General features: G+C 51.8%; 1 pseudogene across 1 annotated transcript in view; it reads left to right on the top strand.

Annotated features, from left to right (window-relative positions):
- The first annotated feature begins 4,140 nt into the window (after positions 1-4,140).
- LOC144597567 (uncharacterized) overlaps positions 4,141-21,795 on the top strand; it is a 30,802-nt pseudogene continuing 13,147 nt past the window's right edge. The window contains exons 1-6 of the transcript XR_013547760.1: positions 4,141-4,379; positions 5,554-5,804; positions 8,078-8,135; positions 14,616-14,879; positions 18,964-19,024; positions 19,143-19,273. The product of XR_013547760.1 is annotated as an uncharacterized LOC144597567 (transcript). The remainder of the gene's footprint in view (positions 4,380-5,553; positions 5,805-8,077; positions 8,136-14,615; positions 14,880-18,963; positions 19,025-19,142; positions 19,274-21,795) is intronic.

Here is a 21,795-nt window from a genome sequence, read left to right as displayed (position 1 = left end):
TCACAATGAATGGTGGTGCTGGCTCAAAGGGCCAAATGGCCTCCTCCTGCACCTATTTTCTATGTTTCTATGTTTCTATGACTTCAGGGCTGTGTGCTCGGTCCCTCCCTCCCCCATGACTGTGCAGACAGACACGGCTCTAAATCCATCGTTAAATTATACCACCATTGTTGGATAAATAATGGATAATAATGTGTTCGAGTAGAAGGGGAAGATCGATGATCGAATCTACCGGTGCCAGAACAACAATCTTGCTTTCAGCATTAGCAAGCCCAGAGAGCCGATTGTCGACTTCGGGAGAGGGAAAACGAGGACCCGCGAACCTGTCTTCGTCGAAGAGCCGGCGGTGGGGAGAGTGAACGGATTCAAGTTCCTGGGCGTGCAGATCTTTGAAAATCTATCGTGGGACCAGCACATTGAAGCAGCCATCAATACATCTGATCAACATGGCGGCACGGTGGCGCAGCGCTAGAGCTACCGTCTTGCAGCGCCAGAGACCCGGGTTCCATCCCGACTGCGGGTGCTGTCTGTACGGAGTTTGTGCATTCTCCCCGTGACCCGCGACACTTGTTATTAAACGTCTTGGGGAGCCGCGCGTGTGGGGAATGGGCAGGAATATGGACAAGGCATGGGGACATCTTGCCAACACACGGACATCCGAAATAAAACAAAAGTACTGGTGGGGTCAGACATGCCCACGTGGGCCTCCAGTGGTCTTCAGACCTCTGCTCCTTCCAGCTGCTTATGGGGAAACTACTCCACACAATTTTAAGTTAAGAATGGATCACTTCCCATTGCCCACCTGGAATCACAATTCAAACGCAGATCATAGAACAGTGCTGCTCGGTCCACGAAGTCTGTGCTGAACACGAGGCCAAGTTAAACTAATCTCATCTACCTGCACATGATCCATATCACTTCATTCCCTGCTTGTCCATGTGCCCCTTAAACACCACCATTGTACCTGCCTCCACCATCGAAGGTAGACACAAGATGCTGGAGTAACTCAGCGGGCCAGGCAGCATCTCAGGAGAGAAGGAATGGGTGACGTTTCGGGTCGAGACCCTTCTTCAGTCACTTGGCGGAGTCGAGGGAGTAGGTGCAGGGACAGGTGTTGCATCTCCTGCGGTTGCAGGGGAAGGTACCTGGGGACGGGGTGGTATGGGTGGGAAGGGACGAGTTGACCAGGGGGTAGCGGTGAGATCAAGAAAGGGGAGGGGGGGAGGTGTCGGAGATGGTCCAAGTGAATTTGAGCGCAGGATGGAAATTACTCGTGACGTTAATGAGTGCAGGAGGTAGCACCAATGCAGTCATCAATTTTGCAGAGAGAGAGTTCGGGGATGGGGCCAGTGTACGCTAACTCCTGCACCCATGCAGAATTCATCGACTTCATTAACTTCATGACTAATTTACATCCGGCACACAAATTCACTTGGATCATCTCCGACACCTCCCTCCCCTTTCTTGATCTCACCGCCTCCATCACTGACTCCCACAACTATCCAGACCACACTTCTTCCCACCCTGGCATCTGCAAAGACCCTACTCCCAATTCCACCGTCTATGCCACATCTGCGCCCAAGATGAGGTGATCCATACCAGGAGATCCATCCGAGATGTCCTCATTCTTTAGGGAACAGGTGTTCCCCACTTCCGTCCTAGAAGAGGCCCTCACAAATGTCGACAGCTCCGCTCTTGCTCCCCCTCCCCCCCCCCCCCCCCCCCCCCCCCAGTCGCAACAAGGAGAGAGTCCCCCTAGTCCTCACCTTTCACCCCATTGGACACGTTAGAGGCAGGAAACATGTTCCCAATGTTGGGGGAGTCCAGAACAAGGGGCCACAGTTTAAGAATAAGGGGTAGGCCATTTAGAACTGAGATGAGGAAAAACTTTTTCAGTCAGAGAGTTGTGAATCTGTGGAATTCTCTGCCTCAGAAGGCAGTGGAGGCCAATTCTCTGAATGCATTCAAGAGAGAGCTAGATAGAGCTCTTAAGGATAGCGGAGTCAGGGGGTATGGGGAGAAGGCAGGAACGGGGTACTGGTTGAGAATGATCAGCCATGATCGCATTGAATGGCGGTGCTGGCTCGAAGGGCCGAATGGCCTCCTACTGCACCTATTGTCTATTGTCTATTGATATCAGATGTACACAGGCCCAGGTTTGATCCCAGCCTCGGATCGTGTCTGTGTTGAAGTTCGCACCTGCTTTCCTGCTCAGGAGCTCTGATTTCCTCACACATCCCAAAATGGTGCGAGTCTGTAGATTAATTCCCCATTGGAAACTTCCCCCAGTGCTAGAATCTGTGCCTGCTTGTAGGAATTGGGAAGAATAGGTTTGGGGATGACTAGAATTCAGGGACAGAATCTGTGGGAAGTCGGCAATTTGAAGCATGATCGTTCATTGGTATGATGTCTCCGAGTTTGAAGTCTATGAGCAATTAAATGTGTATGTGTGTGTGTGTGTGGGGGGTCTGATGTTTAAGCAGTAAAGTCGACTAAATAGAGTAGTGGAGATGTATTTTAGGAAAAAAAACTATACAGCTGGCGAAAGAATAACAATTGCTTGCAAGACAATAACTAAACCTGCAGAAGTCATTGACAATGGGCACAAAAAGCTGGAGTAACTCAGCGGGTCAGGCAGCATCTCTGGAGAGAGGGGATGGGTGACGTTTCGGGTCGAGACAACTTCTTCAGACTGAGAGTCGGACACTCACTGAAGAAGGGTCTCGACCCGAAAAGTCACCCTTCCCTTCTCTCCAGAGATGCTGCCTGACCCGCTGAGTTACTCCAGCATTTTTGTGTCTCTCTTCAGTGGAGAGGAGAGGATAGCCATCTTAAAGAGGTGAGAGAGAGAGAGAGAGAGAGAGAGAGAGAGAGAGAGAGAGAGAGAGAGAGAGAGAGAGAGAGAGAGAGAGAGAGAGAGAGAGAGAGAGAGAGAGAGAGAGAGAGAGGGGAACGGGAGGTCACATCGTGTGGTGGATGATCTGGGCAATCCTGACCCGCTGAGTTACTCCAGCTTTTTCTGTCTATCGTCGGTGTAAACCAACAGCTGCAGTTCCTTCCCACAGCAGAAGTCTTTGTTAGCAATGGATTTTAGTTACCCTGCAAGAAAATGTAAATGAGATGCTGGTTTATACCGAAGACAGACACAAAATGCTGGAGTAACTCATCGTGAGAGGTATTATCTCTGGAGAGAAGGTATGGGTGTCGTTTCAGGTCAAGACCCTTTGGTCTGAAGAAGGGTCTCGACCCGAAACGTCACCCGTTCCTTCTCTCCAGAGATGCTGCCTGACCCGCTGAGTTACTCCAGTATTTCGTGTCTCTCTTCAGTGGAGAGGAGAGGATAGCCATCTTAAAGAGATGAGAGAGAGAGGGGAAGGGGGGAGGGGGGGTCACATCGTGTGGTGGATGTTCTGGGCAATCCATGGGAATGGAGGCGTTCCTGTCTCAATCCCTCTGAAGGCAAGGAAGATGGACACAGAATGCTGGAGTAACTCAGCGGGACAGGCAGCATCTCTGGAGAGAAGGAATGGGCGACGCTTCGGGTCGAGACCCTTCTTCGGGCCCTGAAGACGTGATGGATGGTTTGGGAGAAGTGGGAAGAGCGCTCCTGTGTGAATGACGGCAGGATTGAGCCATGAGAGTGGTGAATCTGTGGAATTCTCTGCCACAGAAGGTAGTTGAGGCCAGTTCATTTGGCTATATTTAAGAGGGAGTTAGATGTGGCCCTTGTGGCTAAAGGGATCAGGGGGTATGGAGAGAAGGCAGGTACAGGCTACTACTGATCATGGCTGGATGATCAGCCATGATCATGTTGAATGGCGGTGCGTACAAGCTCGAAGGGCCGAATGGCCTACTCCTGCACCTATTGTCTATGTTTCCATGAGAAGGGCAGGTCCCACCTTCGTGTCTGTGAATGAGGGAGGGAGGGAGGGCGGTGGGTGATATTGGACAGGAGGCGTTCCCAGCCGCATGTGTGTGTGTGTGTGTGTGTGTGTGTGTGTGTGTGTCACGGAGCGGGTATATTAAGGCAGGCAGCCGCGGCGCCCTGGCAGTGAGAGAGGTCGGGAGTGAGGGCAAAGAACGAGCACACACACACACACACTCACTCACACACTCACACACAACACACAACACACAACACGGGCTGCAGCCGAGAGGCGCTGGGATCTAACGGGAGCCCGACTGGTCTGCGGATTGCCACCTGCCGAGCGGGTCACCACAGCCCCCGCTGACTGACTCTCTGCAGCTTTTACCAACAGGGGCTTTTGTGCCTTTGGGATTAGACGGGGAATCAGCGAGTGTTTGCAGGGCGGCGAGGACGGGTGATGGCAGCGACCTTCAGTGTCCGCACCGCACTACTCTTGTTACTACTTCGCCAGGTAAATACCCCACCCCCCCCCCCCCTCACCCACTCCCCTCCTTCCCCCCCTCTCTGCCTCCCTGCCCTTCCCTGCCCCCGACCCTTCTCTCTCCCCCTCTCACTCCCCCGCCCTTCAGTCTTTCCCGGGTTTCTCGTCCCCTGCCCTCTCTCTCTGTCCTTCTCTCCCACCCCCTGCCCCCTCTCTCTCTCCCACCCCCTGCCCCCTGTCTCTCTCTCCCACCCCCTGCCCCCTCTCTCTCTCTCCCACCCCCTGCCCCCTGTCTCTCTCCCACCCCCTGCCCCCTGTCTCTCTCCCACCCCCTGCCCCCTCTCTCTCTCCCACCCCCTGCCCCCTCTCTCTCTCCCACCCCCTGCCCCCTGTCTCTCTCTCTCCCACCCCCTGCCCCCTCTCTCTCTCTCCCACCCCCTGCCCCCTGTCTCTCTCTCTCCCACCCCCTGCCCCCTCTCTCTCTCCCACCCCCTGCCCCCTCTCTCTCTCCCACCCCCTGCCCCCTGTCTCTCTCCCACCCCCTGCCCCCTCTCTCTCTCTCTCCCACACTGTCTCTCTCTCTCTCTCTCTCCCACACTATCTCTCTCTCCCACCCCCTGCCCCCTGTCTCTCTCTCTCCCACCCCCTGCCCCCTCTCTCTCTCTCTCCCACACTATCTCTCTCTCTCTCTCCCACACTATCTCTCTCTCTCTCCCCCTCTCTCCCTCCCTCTCCCCTTCTCTCCCACACTGTCTCTCTCTCTCTCCCACACACTGCCCCTCCTCTTTCTCCCCTTCTCTCCCACACTGTCTCTCTCCCCCCCCCCCCCTTCTCTCCCACACACCCCGTCTCTCTCTTTCTCTCCCCCCTCTCTCTCACACTCTGCCTTCTCTCTCCCCTCTCTCTCTCTCCCGCCCTTCTCTCCCACACACCCTATATCTCTCTCGCCCTCTCTCTCCCCCCCTGTCTCTCTCTCTCTCCCCCCCTGTCTCTCTCTCTCTCCCCCCCTGTCTCTCTCTCTCTCCCCCCCTGTCTCTCTCTCTCTCCCCCCCTGTCTCTCTCTCTCTCCCCCCCTGTCTCTCTCTCTCTCCCCCCCTGTCTCTCTCTCTCTCCCCCCCTGTCTCTCTTTCCCCCCCTGTCTCTCTCTCCCCCCCCCCCCCCCCCCCCCCTCCCTCTCCTGCCATTGACCCTGTGTCTTTTCAAGGCTTCAGGCAGCGGGACGTTCGAGCTGCGGATCGCCCAGTTCGTGAACAGCGAGAGATCTCTGGCGTCTGGCGGCCGCTGTGAGCCCGACTGCCGCACTTTCTTCCTCGTGTGCCTGAAGCATTTCCAAGTGGTGGTGTCTCCGGGCTGTGCACCTACGGACAGGTCCTCTCACCACTCCTGGGCAGCGGCTCCTTCAGGGTGGCGGCCACACAGAGTCCGCTCAGGCTCAACTTCACCTTCAAGTGGCCGGTACATGAGCGGCCGCGCATCGTGGACACGGGCAGGGTGGGGGGGGTGGGGGGGGGGGGGGGAGAGCAGGGCACTGGGGCAGAGAGAGGGGAGGGGGACACAGTCAGGGTGGGCTGGGGACCGCCAGAAACACAGGCTCCACGGGCGCTGACTGACCCGCTGAGTTACTCCAGCATCTTCTGTTTGGACCAACTGATGCACAGAAACTGAGGCTTCCGTTTTACCCCTAGACCCCTGCTCAAACATGCACACATACACACTTACACCTCTATATACACACCTGCACACTCGCACCTCTATATATACACACACCTGCACACTCGCACCTCTATATATACACACACCTGCACACTTGCACATCTATATATACACACACACACCTGCACACTCGCACATCTATATATACCTGCTCACTCGCACCTCTCTATACACACACACCTGTACACTCGCATCTCTCCACACAAGCACACTTACACTTTATATACGCCTGTTCACTCGCACTTCTACATACACACACTTACACCTCTATACACACACCTGTACCCTCTCATCTCTTTCCACACACACACACTTACACCTCTATACACACACCTGTACACTCGCACCTCAATACACACACACAACATATATACACCTGTTCACTCTGTACACACACCTGTACACTCGCACCTCTAGACACACACCTGCACACTCGCACCTCTATATACACACTTTCACATACACACGTGTAAATATACACACCTCTATACACATGTACACATATACATGCAAATACATCACACATCTGTACACTCACACACACATCTATTCATGGGGCGTGCATACAAATACACTACACAGGCGCGCACACACACAGACATGTTCATAGTAGACACCTTTGTACACATACACACATGCACTTACACCCACAGACAGACACACATAAATGCACAGATACCCGTATACACACATACTCGCAAACACAGCCATACAGACACCCACTTCTCCAGAGATGCTGTCTGACCCGCTGAGTCGCTCCTGCATTTTGTGTCCAACTTTGGTGTAAACCAGCATCTGCAGTTCCGTCCTCCACACACACACACACACACACACACACACACACACACACACACACACACACACATACACATTCAATCACAGACACACGAGCACACAAACACCCCGCGCATGGAGGCGTGGATACAGGGAATTGCGCACAGATGCACTATCACACACTTACTCACACAGACACACACTCACACACACACACACACACTCACACTATCACACACTCACACACAGACACCATATCACACTCACACTATCACACACTCACTCACACGCACACACACTCACACTCGCACAGACACTCACACACACACTCACACACACACTCACACAGACACTCACTCACACACACACACTCACACACACACACTATCACTCACACACAGACACTCACACACACTCACACACACTATCACACACTCACTCACACACACTCACACTCGCAGACAGACACTCACACTCACACAGACACTCACACACACACTCACACACACACTCACACACACTCACACACACACTCACACAGACACTCACACACTCACACTCGCAGACAGACACTCACACTCACACAGACACTCACACACGCTCACACAGACACTCACACACACACACACACTCACACACACTCGCAGACAGACACTCACTCACACACACTCACACAGACACACACTCACACACACTCACACACTCGCAGACAGACACTCACACTCACACAGACACTCACACACATTCACACTCGCAGACAGACACTCACACTCACACAGACACTCACACACGCACTCACACAGACAGACACTCACACACACAGACACACAATCACAGTATCACACACACTCAAAGACACACTCACACTATCACACACACACACACACACACACTCACTCACACACACAGACACACACTCGCACAGCCACACACTCACACACACAGACACACACACTATCACACACTCACACACGATCACATACTATCACACAGACAAACAAACAGAAAGACATACAAAGCGTGCAGGAATAAACACCAGAGCCAGGCAGGCGCGGTTCGGGTGATGTTTAGCCTGTTACTGAGGCGGGCTCAGTGGGGGAATACCCGACAAGGCAGGTTGCTCAAGGGGGAGGCGAGTAGACTGTGAGCCCCCTGGACCGGGCGGTCCTGGCGCTGCGAGGGTGGGCGTGGGGGGACACGGCAGCCCCTCTAACTACGTCTCTCCCTCTTCTGTTTCACAGGGAACTTTCTCCCTGATCATCGAAGCTTGGAATTCTCCCCCCAGCCAGCTGATCCCCAGTAAGTCCAGGGGTTTGACAGTAAGGCGCAGGTTGTGAATGAGTTGAAAGGGTGCATTGGACGCTGTGAGATGCGGGCGGCGAGTTTCACAGGTGCAGGCGGGCTGTGACAATCCCCCAGCGCAATCCACTTCCTTTGGTTTATTTTAGGCGTGGGAAACGGTGCTGGACCTTGGTGAGAAAATCGAAGCCTTGCCAAGAGTTCCGGACGGGCTCTTCCTGCGTTTAACACCTCCCGAGGAATGACACCGCCCTTTGCAGAAGCGGCCTCGTTTGTTCTGCAGGCCGGCCGGCACCTACAGAGAGCTGGAGCCACTCAATGCACCGGCCCTTGGGTAACTGAAGGACCGGGCCTCCTCTCTCAACGCTGAACGGTCGACGTGTGCAGGAAGGGACTGCAGGCGCTGGTTTACGCCGAAGATAGACACAAAATGCTGGAGTAACTCAGCGGGACAGGCAGCATCTCTGGAGAGAAGGAGAACCTTCATCAGACTCGGGTCTCGTCCCGAAACATCAGCCATGATCACCCATGATCATATTGAATGGCGGTGCAGGCTCGAAGGGCCGAATGGCCTCCTCCTCCACCTATTTTCTATGTTTCTCTCCAGAGATGCTGCCCGTCCCGCTGAGTTACTCCAGCATTTTGCGCCTATCTTCGGTGTAAACCAGCGTCTGCGGTTCCTTCCTACACATGTCGACCGTTCTGCGTTGATATAGAAGGCCGGCGTTCGCCTCCATCGGCCCAGTTACTAATGGACCGGTTCCTTGGTTCTTTACTATCACATGTACCAAATTACAGTGAAATCCTCTTTGCGTACAGTTCAGTAAACTATTTACCATAAATAAACACAATCCCTCACTAAGTACAAAGTGTGTGGAAACAGCCCACTGGAGACCAGAGGCAAGAGTCCCCAGGTATTGGTGCCATTTACCAGGTCCATGTTGTAGTTGCCCATAAAGGCTCGTTGTAGTCATAGCCTGGGTCTGGGTTACCCAGTGATCCGGTGTCCCTCTCCTCTCCTCCTCGCCCATCTTCAACCTTTTGTCCTCCAACTGCCGACCTTGAGGACGGATTGCACGATTCCAGTTCTCCTTTCTTCATCGCTCCACCCCACTCTCCAGTTGCCGGGGACGACCTGGAGCCGGGATCGGCAGCTTCCCTCTTCATAAGGTCATAAGTGATAGGAGCAGAATTAGGCCATTCGGCCCATCAAGTCTACTCCGCCATTCAATCATGGCTGATCTATCTCTCCCCCTCAACCCCATTCTCCTGCCTTCATCCCCATAACCCTTGACACCCGCACTGATCAAGAATCTATCTATCTCTGCCTTAAAAATATCCACTGACATGGCCTCCACAGTCTTGTGGCCTCCAAGAAGGATATTCTTGCTATTGAGGGCGTGCAGCGTAGGTTTACTAGGTTGGTTCCCGGAATGGCGGGACTGTCGTATGTTGAAAGACTGGAGCGACTAGGCTTGTATACACTGGAATTTAGAAGGATGAGAGGAGATCTTATCGAAACGTATAAGATTATTAAGGGGTTGGACACGTTAGAGGCAGGAAACATGTTCCCAATGTTGGGGGAGTCCAGAACCAGGGGCCACAGTTTAAGAATAAGGGGTTTAGAACGGAGATGAGGAAAAACGTTTTCAGTCAGAGAGTTGTGAATCTGTGGAATTCTCTGCCTCAGAAGGCAGTGGAGACCAAGTCTCTGAATGCATTCAAGAGAGAGCTAGATAGAGCTCTTAAGGATAGTGGAGTTAGGGGGTATGGGGAGAAGGCAGGAACGGGGTACTGATTGAGAATGATCAGCCATGATCACATTGAATGGCGGTGCGCACAGGCTCGAAGGGCCGAATGGCCTCCTCCTGCACCTATTGTCTATTGGGTCTCCCTCCCTCACCCTTTCAATATTTCTGATTCTCCAGGATTCTCCACCATGTATCTCAGTTTAGTTTAGTTCAGGGATACAGCGCGGAAACCGAGTTGATCGGCCCACCGGCCAGCGATCCCCGCACGCCAACACTGTCCCGCGCACACCAGGGACAATTTACTATTTTACCGAAACCAATTGACCTACAAACTTGTACGTCTCTGGAGTGTGGGTGGAAACCGGAGCACCGGGAGAAAGCCCACACGGTAATGGGGAGAACGTACAAACTCCGTACAGGCAGCCCCCGTAGTCAGGATCGAACCCCGGGTCTCCGGCGCTGCAAGACAGCAACTCATGCAGAGATTCATCGTGAATCTCCATTACGCAGCGATCTCTCTTTCCTCATCGCGTCTAGTAGTCTATTCGTCTACATCAGCCGGAGGTCACTCCAGCATTTGCAGTTCTTCACCACAGAAAGAGAGATCGCTGCGTAATGGAGATTCACGATGAATCTCAGTAGAGTATCTACCACTCTGGGGTCTTATTCCAGTTGATCCCAATCCCTGTCTCTATCACTCCAGGGCAACTCCAAGATCAGGCATCATCTCTAACCCTGTACCACTCCAGGGTAAATACAGGCCAGCACATTGGGCTGTGTTCAACTCTATGAATCTGGGGATGGATTGTGTCCTTCTGGGATCTCTGTGCTTCCATCGCTCTGAGATCCCCATGGGATCAGTGCTGCCATTGCACTGAGAATATTCCAGGGCCATTGTGGCTCCTGCATCCATCAGCCCATGACCATTGCAGGATCCATGCACCGCAGTAGGGACCATTCCATCCCCTCTCTCTCAGCCCATGTCCCCCCATCCCTCCTGGAGCTTGATCTCTCTCTCTCACTCTGCATCAGACTGGGATATGGCCATCTAATTAATCAGGATCTCCACCGCTCCATCTCATTTGTCTCCATCTTACCAAAGTCTGTTGTCTAAAAATATAAGAACAACAAAGAAATCAATTGAGCCTACGAGACACAGGATATAACGTATACGGTCGTGAGGGGAGTGGATATGATAGATGCACAGAGTTATTTTACCCAGAATAGCAAATCAAGGACCAGAGGACCAGAGGTTTAAGGCGAGAGTGGGAAGATATAATAGGAACCTGAGACACAGAGTGTAGTGGGGGTGTGAAACGAGCTGCAGAGGAGGTAGATAAGGATAGGTACTATAACATTTAGAAGGCATGTACATGGATAGGAAAGGTAATTTAGAGGCATATGGGCCAACACAGATAGGTGGGACTAGTGCAGATGGGGAATTGTGGTTGGCTTGTGCAAGTTGTGCTGAAGGACCTGTTTCCACGCTGTTTGACTCTATGACTGGGGCTGATATAACGTCCAGTCATATATATATATGTGTGTGTATAGATGTATACATATATATATATGTATGTGTGTGTGTATATATATATATATATATATGTGTGTGAGCGTGTGTGTATGTATATGTGTATATATATATACATATACATATATATCCACACACACACACATATATATGTGTATATATATATATATATATATATACACACACACATACATATATGTATGTGTATATATCTATACACACACACATATATATATATGTATACATCTATGCACACACACATATGTATATACATGTGTGTGTATAGATGCATACATAGATGTGTATATATTTACATCATATCATCATATATACCCATCATATATATACATATATAATTTACCCCAGTGGAAGATAAATTATTATCCCAGCAGTTAAGGCAGAGAGTGATAGATTCTTGATTAGTGCAAATGCCAGGGGTAATGAGGAGAAGGCAGGAGAATGGGGTTAGGAGAGATAGATCAGCCATGGTTGAATGGGGGAGTAGACTTGATGGGCCGAATGGCCTAACTCTGCCCCTATCACCTATGACCTTAAAAAACAACCTTTCCGAAATCCATTCTTCGCTGGTGCGGTGACGTGACATTGCCCCTAAGGGTCTCGACCCGAAACGTCACCCATCATCCCTTCCCTCCAGAGATGCTGCCTGTCCCGCTGAGTTACTCCAGCACTTCGTGTCTTCCAGCATCGGCAGTTCCTGCCTGCACACATACACACAATGTTGTGGTTCGGTGCTGGGAATCTCGCCAATATCATGTTGACATCGCCTGGTAAATTCGCCATTCAGCCTATTTATAAAATCTTCAGATGGAAATTCCAGACCAGTAGAACTCTAACCCAATATCGGAGTCCTGAGAAACTCTGGAGAACCCAATATCGGAGAAACCAGTTGAACCCAATATCGGAATCCTGAGAAACTCTGGAGAACCCAATATCGGAGAAACCAGTTGAACCCAATATCGGAATCCTGAGAAACTAGTTTGCAAAATAAAACACACTGGTTAAAAAATGCTAAATGTGGGCGTCATTGTCATAGCTCGACGGCACCAGTAATGTCTAGTCTGCTCAGAATTTTGACAGCGAGACAACACAAACACCAGCTCGATACAATCAACACTATTCCCGGGCTCCCCAGAGTCGGAAGACTGAATGCGCTATTATTCTGCTATCCAAGGTTTGCAGAGTCCACGAAAGGACCTGAACAGAACCCGCTTCCCGTTTACACACACGGCTTGTCCGAGTTCGAGCAGACCCGGTGCTGTACGAACGTACAAACTCCGTACGGACAGCGCACCGGAGTCAGGATGGAACCCGGGTCTCTGGCGCTGTGAGGCGGCAACTCTACCGCTGCTCCACCGTGCGCCAACTCACGTTGTCCTCCCTTCGCCCACGCACCCGATATCCTCTCTGTCCGCTCCCTGCCCACCCAATCGGGCGGACACCGAGAGCGGGGGTCTGCTCTGGGGGAGGGGGAGGGGGAGGTGGACCGCCGGCGGCGAGTGAGTGGTTTTAAGGTCGGGACCAGGGTATCAGTAGAGTGTGCGCGCATTCCTAGACTCAGGTGTGTTAGGCTCAGGCGGGCAGGTCCGTTTCCCTCGAAGCGAAGGACAGGGTGGCAGAGGAACACAGCGGGCCAGAGAGTGACAATTATTGCCAAATAGACACGAAAAGCTGGAGTAACTCAGCGGGTCAGACAGCGTCTCTGGAGAGAAGGAACATGTGACATTGTGGGTCGAGACCCTCTTCAGACACGACCCGAACTCGACCTTTTTCTCCAGAGACGCTGTCTGACCCGCTGAGTTACTCCAGCTTTCTGCGTCTATCTTCGGGTTAAACCAGCACCTGCAATTCCTCCCTCCACGTCATAGGCAACAGGTGCAGGAGGAGGCCATTCGGCCCTTCGAGCCTGTACGCACCGCCATTCAATGTGATCATGGCTGATCATTCTCAATCAGTACCCCGTTCCTGCCTTCTCCCCATACCCCCTGACTCCGCTATCCTTAAGAGCTCTATCTAGCTCTCTCTTGAATGCATTCAGAGAATTGGCCCCCACTGCCTTCTGAGGCAGAGAATTCCACAGATTCACAACTCTCTGACTGAAAAAGTTATTGCCAAATGCTCGGCTTGTATCTTCTCCTCGCTTGTCCAGTCCCGTTTCCACATATTCACACGTTCTGCAAGAAACATGTTCCCAATGTTGGGGGAGTCCAGAACCAGGGGGCCACAGTTTAAGAATAAGGGGTAGGCCATTTAGAACTGAGATGAGGAAAAACGTTTTCACCCAGAGAGTTGTGAATCTGTGGAATTCTCTGCCTCCGAAGGCAGTGGAGGCCAATTCACTTGATGTTTTCAAGAGAGAGCTAGATAGAGCTCTTAATGATAGCGGAGTCAGGGGGTATGGGGAGAAGGCAAGGACGGGGTACTGATTGAGAATGATCAGCCATGATCACATTGAATGGCGGTGCTGGCTCGATGGGCCGAATGGCCTCCTCCTGCACCTATTTTCTATGTTTCCATGTTAACTCGCAATGCCTCAGCCCCTAACTTTAGATTTTTTTTAGAGATACAGCGCGGAAACAGGCCCTTCGGCCCACCGAGTCCGCGCCGCCCAGCGATCCCCGCACACTAACACTATCCTACACCCACCAGGGACAATTTTTACATTTACCCAGTCAATTAACCTACAAACCTGTACGTCTTTGTAGGTTAATTGACTGGGTAAATGTAAAAATTGTCCCTAGTGTGTGTAGGATAGTGTTGTATGTAACTCTTACATTAAAACTTGCATTCTGCAGGTATGTAATGTATGTATGGTATGTATGTAACTCTTACATTATGTATGTATGTAACTCTTACATTATGTATGTATGTAACTCTTACATTATGTATGTATGTAACTCTTACATTAACACCTCCATTACCCACTAGGAAGGTTACAGGGCCATCAGTTTTAAAATAAATGTCTGAACAAGAGTCCTGACCTGAAACGTCGCCTGTGCCTCCCACCACCCACCACCCACCACCCCCCACAGACGCTGCCTGTCCGCTGAGTTCCTCCAGCACTTTTGCGTTTATCTCCCGTATCCAGCACCTGCAGTCTCGTGTATGTCGCTGTTTCTCTGATCATGCCGGCACGGACCATGCCGGTTGTGCCGAGTTAACCCGCTTGTTTGCGTGCAGATGTAACCAGCCCTGAGATGTTGATCAGCCGTTTTGCTATCCAGAGACGCCAGTCTGTGGGAGGCGCCTGGTCGAGGGACGTGCAGCGGAGGCAGCAGACGCAGCTACACTACTCGTACCGGGTGGTCTGCAGTCGCCACTACTACGGCCAGGGATGCTCCCGCTACTGCCGCCCGAGGAACGACACCTTCGGACACTTCACCTGCGGAGCGCAGGGCCACAGGATCTGCATGGCTGGGTGGCGAAACGATTACTGCGCACGGCGTAAGGATGGAGTTACCCACCTGGGGGGGAGGGAGGGAGGGAGAGAGGGAGAGAGGGAGGGGGGGGAGGGAGGGAGGGAGGGAGGGGCGGAGGGGTGGAGGGAGGGAGGGAGGGAGGGAGGGAGGGAGGGAGGGAGGGAGGGAGGGAGGGAGGGAGGGAGGGAGGGAGGGAGGGAGGGAGGGAGGGAGGGAGGGAGGGAGGGAGGGGGGGAGGGAGGGAGGGAGGGAGGGGTGGAGGGGTGGAGGGAGGGAGGGGTGGAGGGAGGGGGAGGGAGGGAGGGGAGGGGGAGAGACGAGTAACAGGTTAGAGGGGAGGGGAGAAAGGGGAGGAGTGAGGAGAGAGAGAGAGAGAAGGAAGGAATGGGGGTGAGGATGAAAGGAGAGTGTGCAGTGGGGAAGCACAAGGGGGGGAGATGAGGTGAGGGGGGGTAGACAGCGCGATAGAAGGGACAAGTTGAGAGGGGGAGAAAGTAGAGGGGAGGTTGTGGGGACTGGAAGGAGGGAGAGGAGACAGAGGGTGTGGGAGAGGGGAGGAGTTGAGGGAGGAGATGGTGAGGGGCAAGGGGAGAAGGTGGGGATGTGAGGGTGGGGAGGGGGTGTGTTCAGGGATGGGCAGAGAGATGGTGTGAGCGTGAGACGGTGGGGTGGAGAGGTGAAGGGAGGGTGGGAAGAGGGTGTGTAGGGACAGGCGTGGAGATAGGGAGGGGGAGGGGGTGAGGCGAGGGTACTAACTGGGAGTTGTTGGTATTTGCCATTGTGTGCATGTCACAGGCAGCCAGGGGCTCTTTAATAGAACAGTACAGCACAGAAACAGGCCCTTCGCGATGCCAAATTAATCTAATCTCCTCTGCCGGCATGTGATCCACACCACTCCATGCCACCTTCTGCAGTTGTACAGGGCCCTAGTGAGACCGCACCTGGAGTACTGTGTGCAGTTTTGGTCTCCAAATTTGAGGAAGGATATTCTTGCTATTGAGGGCGTGCAGCGTAGGTTCACTAGGTTCATTCCCGGAATGGCGGGACTGTCATATGTTGAAAGACTGGAGCGACTAGGCTTGTATACACTGGAATTTAGAAGGATGAGAGGGGATCTTATCGAAACGTATAAGATTATTAAGGGGTTTGACACGTTAAAGGCAGGAAACATGTTCCCAATGTTGGGGGAGTCCAGAACCAGGGGCCACAGTTTAAGAATAAGGGATAGGCCATTTAGAACGGAGATGAGGAAAAACTTTTTCAGTCAGAGAGTTGTGAATCTGTGGAATTCTCTGCCTCAGAAGGCAGTGGAGGCCAATTCTCTGAATGCATTCAAGAGAGAGCTGGATAGAGCTCTTAAGGATAGCGGAGTCAGGGGGTATGGGGAGAAGGCAGGAATGGGGTATTGATTGAGAATGATCAGCCATGATCACATTGAATGGCGGTGCGTACAGGCTCGAAGGGCCGAATGGCCTCTTCCTGCACCTATTGTCTATTGCCTATTGAAATATGAGGTGCTGTTCCTCCAGTTTGCCCTGGGCCTCACTCTGACAGTGGAGGAGGCTCAGGACAGAAAGGCCAGTGTGGGAATGGGGGGAGGGTTGAAGTGTTTGTGACAGTATCGGGTCACTGGGTGTCACTGGCACCTTACAGCAGGTCGCCATCCTTGCGGAGAGGGAAGGGGGGCTTGGAACACACAAGGGACATGTCCTTCAGCCACAATGTGCGTGCGAGCATGATGCCAAGTGAAATCAGTCTCTGTCTGCATGTGATCCATATCCCTCCAGTCCCTGCACATTTATGAGCCTATCTAAAAATCCCTTCAATGCCTTTATCGTTTCTGCCCCCACCTTGTCCCAACACCCTCGTGTACCCAACACCCTCTGTGTAAACAAAAACGTTCCCCTCTCATTTTACAGCCATGCTCTCTCGGCCATGACATTTCCACCCTGTGAGAAGGTTCTGACCCTCTACCCTACATGTGCTGCTCAGAATTGTACCCACGTGTGCAAGAAGGTCAGTCCTGTGAGTATGTGTTCACCGGACTGCCTGCACACATTGATGATCATTGCATCCACTCTCCACGATGCACGGAGACTAGAGGCTAATGATGGTGCTGGAATAACGCGCATGGCTCTGCCATCTGTCACAGCTGATATTGTTGTGGGTGCACGGGTCTTCAGATATCTCCCTGGCACCATGGTTGTTACTGAGAACCACAAAGTGCTGGAGTAACTCAGCGGGACAGGCAGCATCTCTGGAGAAAAAGAATAGATGACGTTTCGGTCCGAGACCCTTCTTCGGACTGAGAGCCAGGGGGGGAAAGGAAACGAGAGAGATGTAGAGAGATATAGAACAAATGGATAAAAGATATGGAAAAAAAGGAATGATGATAAAGGAAACAGGCCTTTGTTAGCTGGAGATGGATTGGAAAGGTTTAGACTTGAGAGGGATATGGGCCAAACATAGAGATGGGACTAGCTTATTCATGAGGATCTTGGTTGGTATGTGCGAGTTGGTCCAAATGTCCAAGCTGTCTGACTCTATGTTACTCTGCATAGTATATATAGCCCGGCCATTGTCAGACAGAGACATTCTCAGCATCATTGAAGTCACCCTCCCCAATATACACAGAACAAGATTACTGACAGGGTGATATAAGAAAATAACTGCAGATGCTGGTACAAATCGATTTATTCACAAAATGCTGGAGTAACAGCAGGTCAGGCAGCATCTCAGGAGAGAAGGAATGGGTGACGTTTCGGGTCGAGACCCTTCTTCTGCCTGTGCTCGTCCGTCAGTCTGAAGAAGGGTCTCGACCCGAAACGTCACCCATTCCTTCTCTCCCGAGATGCTGCCTGACCTGCTGAGTTACTGACAGGGTGATGTGGTTTGTTACTAACACTGAGTTTTTGTGTAGCCACACGTCACATCATTAAAACCATCCCTTTCACGGGGGTTTATTGCTAAATGAAAATTCCCCCCAAAATCTATCGACGCTGTAAATTCGAAACAAAGACCAGTGTTTCAGGTTGAAGATTCTCCATCAGAACTCTATCAGTTCTGATCAAGGGTCTTGCGCCTGAAACATTAACTGTGTTTCTCTCGCCACGGCTGCTGCCCGACTTGCTGGGTGTTCCCCGCGTTTTGTCTTTGCTTGCAATCATTGTTGGTTATGTTGCTGTAGTTCAGCACTTGCAGTGAGCAGGGGAAGATGTTGCTGCCTGTGCTCGTCCGTCAGGCCGGTGGGACATAGAAACATAGAAAATAGGTGCAGGAGTAGGCCATTCGGCCCTTCCAGCCTGTACGCACCGCCATTCAATATGATCATGGCTGATCATCCAACTCAGTATCCTGTACCTGCCTTCTCTCCATACCCCCTGATCCCTTTAGCCACAAGGGCCACATCTAACTCCCTCTTGAATATAGCCAATGAGCTGGCCTCAACTACCTTCTGTGGCAGAGAATTCCACAGACTCACCACTCTCTGTGTGAAGAAATGTTTTCTCATCTCGGTCCTAAAAGACTTCCCCCTTATCCTTAAGCTGTGACCCCTGGTTCTGGACTTCCCCAACATCGGGAACAATCTTCCTGCATCTAGCCTGTCCAACCCCTTAAGAATTTTATATGTTTCTATAAGATCCCCCCTCAGTCTTCTAAATTCCAGCGAGTATAAGCCTAGTCTATCCAGTCTTTCTTCATATGAAAGTCCTGCCATCCCAGGGATCAATCTGGCGAACCTTCTCTGTACTCCCTCTATGGCAAGAATGTCTTTCCTCAGATTAGGAGACCAAAACTGTACGCAATACTTCAGGTGCGGTCTCACCAATGCCCTGTACAACTGCAGCAGAACCTCCCCGCTCCTATAGTTAAATCCTCTTGCTATGAATGCTAATGGGGGTGTTGCCGAAACAATAGACAATAGGTGCAAGAGGAGGCCATTCGGCCCTTCGAGCCAGCACCGCCATTCAATGTGATCATGGCTGATCATTCTCAAAACGTGGAGCGTTATGAAAGAAAATTGCCCCGTACCGAGAACCTACCGTTGTGGGCACACTGGCACCGTGCAGGAGTAGACTTGACACTGATTCTCACGTCTGTCCTTGCAGCAATCTGCCGAACTGGGTGCAGCGCACAGTATGGAGACTGCCATCGTCCGGGTGAGTGCAAGTAAGTTACTGTGTGTGCAGGAGGCGTGGGCTGGCAGTGCCAGCCGCGCCCGCGCTTGGCGCCCCTCCTTGCGGTTCGCAGGACAACTAACGGTTTTGCCCTCTCACTCTCTCTTGAGGTGCCACTTTGGATGGCAGGGGGAGTTCTGTACTGACTGCATGCGCCACCCGGGCTGTCTCCACGGCACCTGCGAACAGCCCTTCCAGTGCACCTGCCGGGAAGGATGGGGCGGCCTCTTCTGCGACCAAGGTGAATGAACGAACGAACATACGATTCAGCTACAGCCGCCCCTCACACACCCCTACCCACCTCATGCCCAGCCTCGCACCGCGCACAATCCTCCACATTCAACATCTAGTTTAGTTTGGATTAGAGATACAGTGTGGAAACAGGCCCACTGAGTCTGCACCGACCAGCGACTCCAGCACCTTAACATTACCCTACTAGGATACCAATTCAATACCAAGCCAATTTAAGCTACAAACGTGTATGTCGTTGGAGTGTGGGAGGAAACCGAAGATCTCGGGGAACCGAAACCCCACGCAGGTCACGGGGAGAACGTACAAACTCCGTAAAGACAGCACCTGTATGCAGGATTGAACCTGGGACAGGGGTGTGTGGCGCAGTCAGGCAGCAACTCTACCACAATCTTTCCTTCATCTATCATCAAGACCTGCGGGATAAAAACAAGCCGTTCACGTAGGTAGATAGGGTGGTCAAGAAGGCTTTTGGCACATTGGCCGTCACCAGTCAGAGTACTGAGTACAGAAGTTGGGATGTTATGTTGCAGTTGTACAAGAGACATTGGCGAGGCCACATTTGGAGTATTGTGTGTTCAGTTTGAGTCATCCCGTCACCGGAAAGGTGTTGTAAAGCTGGAAAATGATGCAGAGAAGATTTTTCGAGGATGTCGCCGGGACTCGAGGGCCTGAGCTACAGGGAAGAGGTTGAGCAGACTGGGACTCTCTTCCTTGGAGCGAGGGAGGATGAGGTGCACAAGACTGCGAGGGGAATAGATAGGGTAAATGCACACACAGTCGGGGAATCATAAACCAGAGGACCATAGGTTTAAGGCCACATTTTTGCCACTGACTCTGTGCTGACCATCAAGCAATTATTCCTGCTAGTACTACACTAATCCATTCACATTCCCATCAATTCTCCCCAGATTTCACCCGAACATATGGGGCAATTTACAGAGGCCAATTAACCCACCAACACCTCGTGGGGAGGTGGGAGAAGTGAACTAATTCCCCAAAGGCAGCTCCCAAGATAGCCACATGGGAGATGTCTAGAAGACTGTGGGATGGCTAGTGTGTCTTTACTTAAGAAGGACTATCCGGAAAAGTGCAGGCCGGCGAGGCCAATGATAGATGGAGGGGATTCTGAGGGACATACTCTATCAGCATTTGAATAGGCAAGAGGTTGCTAAGGGACAAACAGCGTGCAAAATCATGTCTCTACAATTTGATAGCGTTTATTTGAAGAAGTGGCCAAGAGGATTGACAAGGGCAATGAGGACATTATCTAAAGATGGATGCGAAAAGCTGGAGTGGCCCAATGGGACAGGCAGCATCTCTGGAGGAAAGGGATGGGTGACATTTCGGGTCAAGATCCTTTTCAGACAGGGGAAAGGGAGACATCAGACCGTCAGTCTGAAGAAGGGTCTCGACCCGAAACGTTACCTGTTCCTTTTCTCCAGAGGTGCTGCCTGACCTGCTGAGTTACTCCAGCTTTTTGTGCCTATCTTTGGTTTAAACCGGCATCTGCAGTTGCTTCTCACACATCCAGGGCATTGTCTATATGGAGTTTAGATGTGTTGGAGGGCTTGTTTCGGTGATGTATGACTGTGTCAGGATTTCTCCTGGGTCTTTGGCGCTGTGAGGCAGAGGTTCTACCCATTGCGCCACCCTTTGTCAGATATTCTCCCAGAGTAAGTGAATTCTTATAGTGGTGTGTAAGATCACGAGAGAAATTGATTTACCCGGAGTAGGTGAATCAAGAACCGGGCGACATAGGTTTAAGGTGAGGGGGATAGATTTAACAGGAACCGGAAGAGCATCTTTTTTTTACACAAAGGGTTGTAGATATAAGGAGAGAGAGTCAGATTCTCTCCCAGAGTGGAGGAATTGCTAGTAACTGAGTTCGCTGCAGAGGGTGGCACAATGGTTCAGCTGGTAGATCCACTATCTCACTACGCCAGAGTTTCAATCCTGACCTTGGGTGCTGTCTGAGTGGAGTTTGCACGGTCTCCCTCCGGCCACATGGGCTTCCCCCCCCCCCCCCCCCACACCTCAAAGATGTGATGGTTTGTCGGTTAATTTGCCTCTTTAAATTGATCCCCGTGGGTATTTGGTGGATGGGAAAGTGGGATAATATAGTGTATGAACAAGGAGCAGATTTCAAACACATCTGCCTGACTCCTGAGGGGCGCGATGAATGTGGGCAAAGGTCCCAAATGAGGAAACACCCTCAAATCAGCCCAGACTCCCCCAAATGGAGGACGACTCCTCCTCCAAGTGGATTAATTCCCGGAATGGCGGGACTGTCATATGTTGAAAGACTGGAGCGACTGGGCTTGTATACACTGGAATTTAGAAGGATGAGAGGGGATCTTATCGAAACATATAAGATTATTAAGGGGTTGGAAACATGTTCCCAATGTTGGGGGAGTCCAGAACCAGGGGCCACAGTTTAAGAATAAGGGGTAGGCCATTTAGAACTGAGATGAGGAAAAACTTTTTCAGTCAGAGAGTTGTGAATCTGTGGAA

This window comes from Rhinoraja longicauda, chromosome 10 (genome assembly GCF_053455715.1).
Source record: "Rhinoraja longicauda isolate Sanriku21f chromosome 10, sRhiLon1.1, whole genome shotgun sequence".
Lineage (NCBI taxonomy): Eukaryota > Metazoa > Chordata > Chondrichthyes > Rajiformes > Arhynchobatidae > Rhinoraja > Rhinoraja longicauda.
This window is presented reverse-complemented; position numbering and strand designations above follow the sequence as displayed.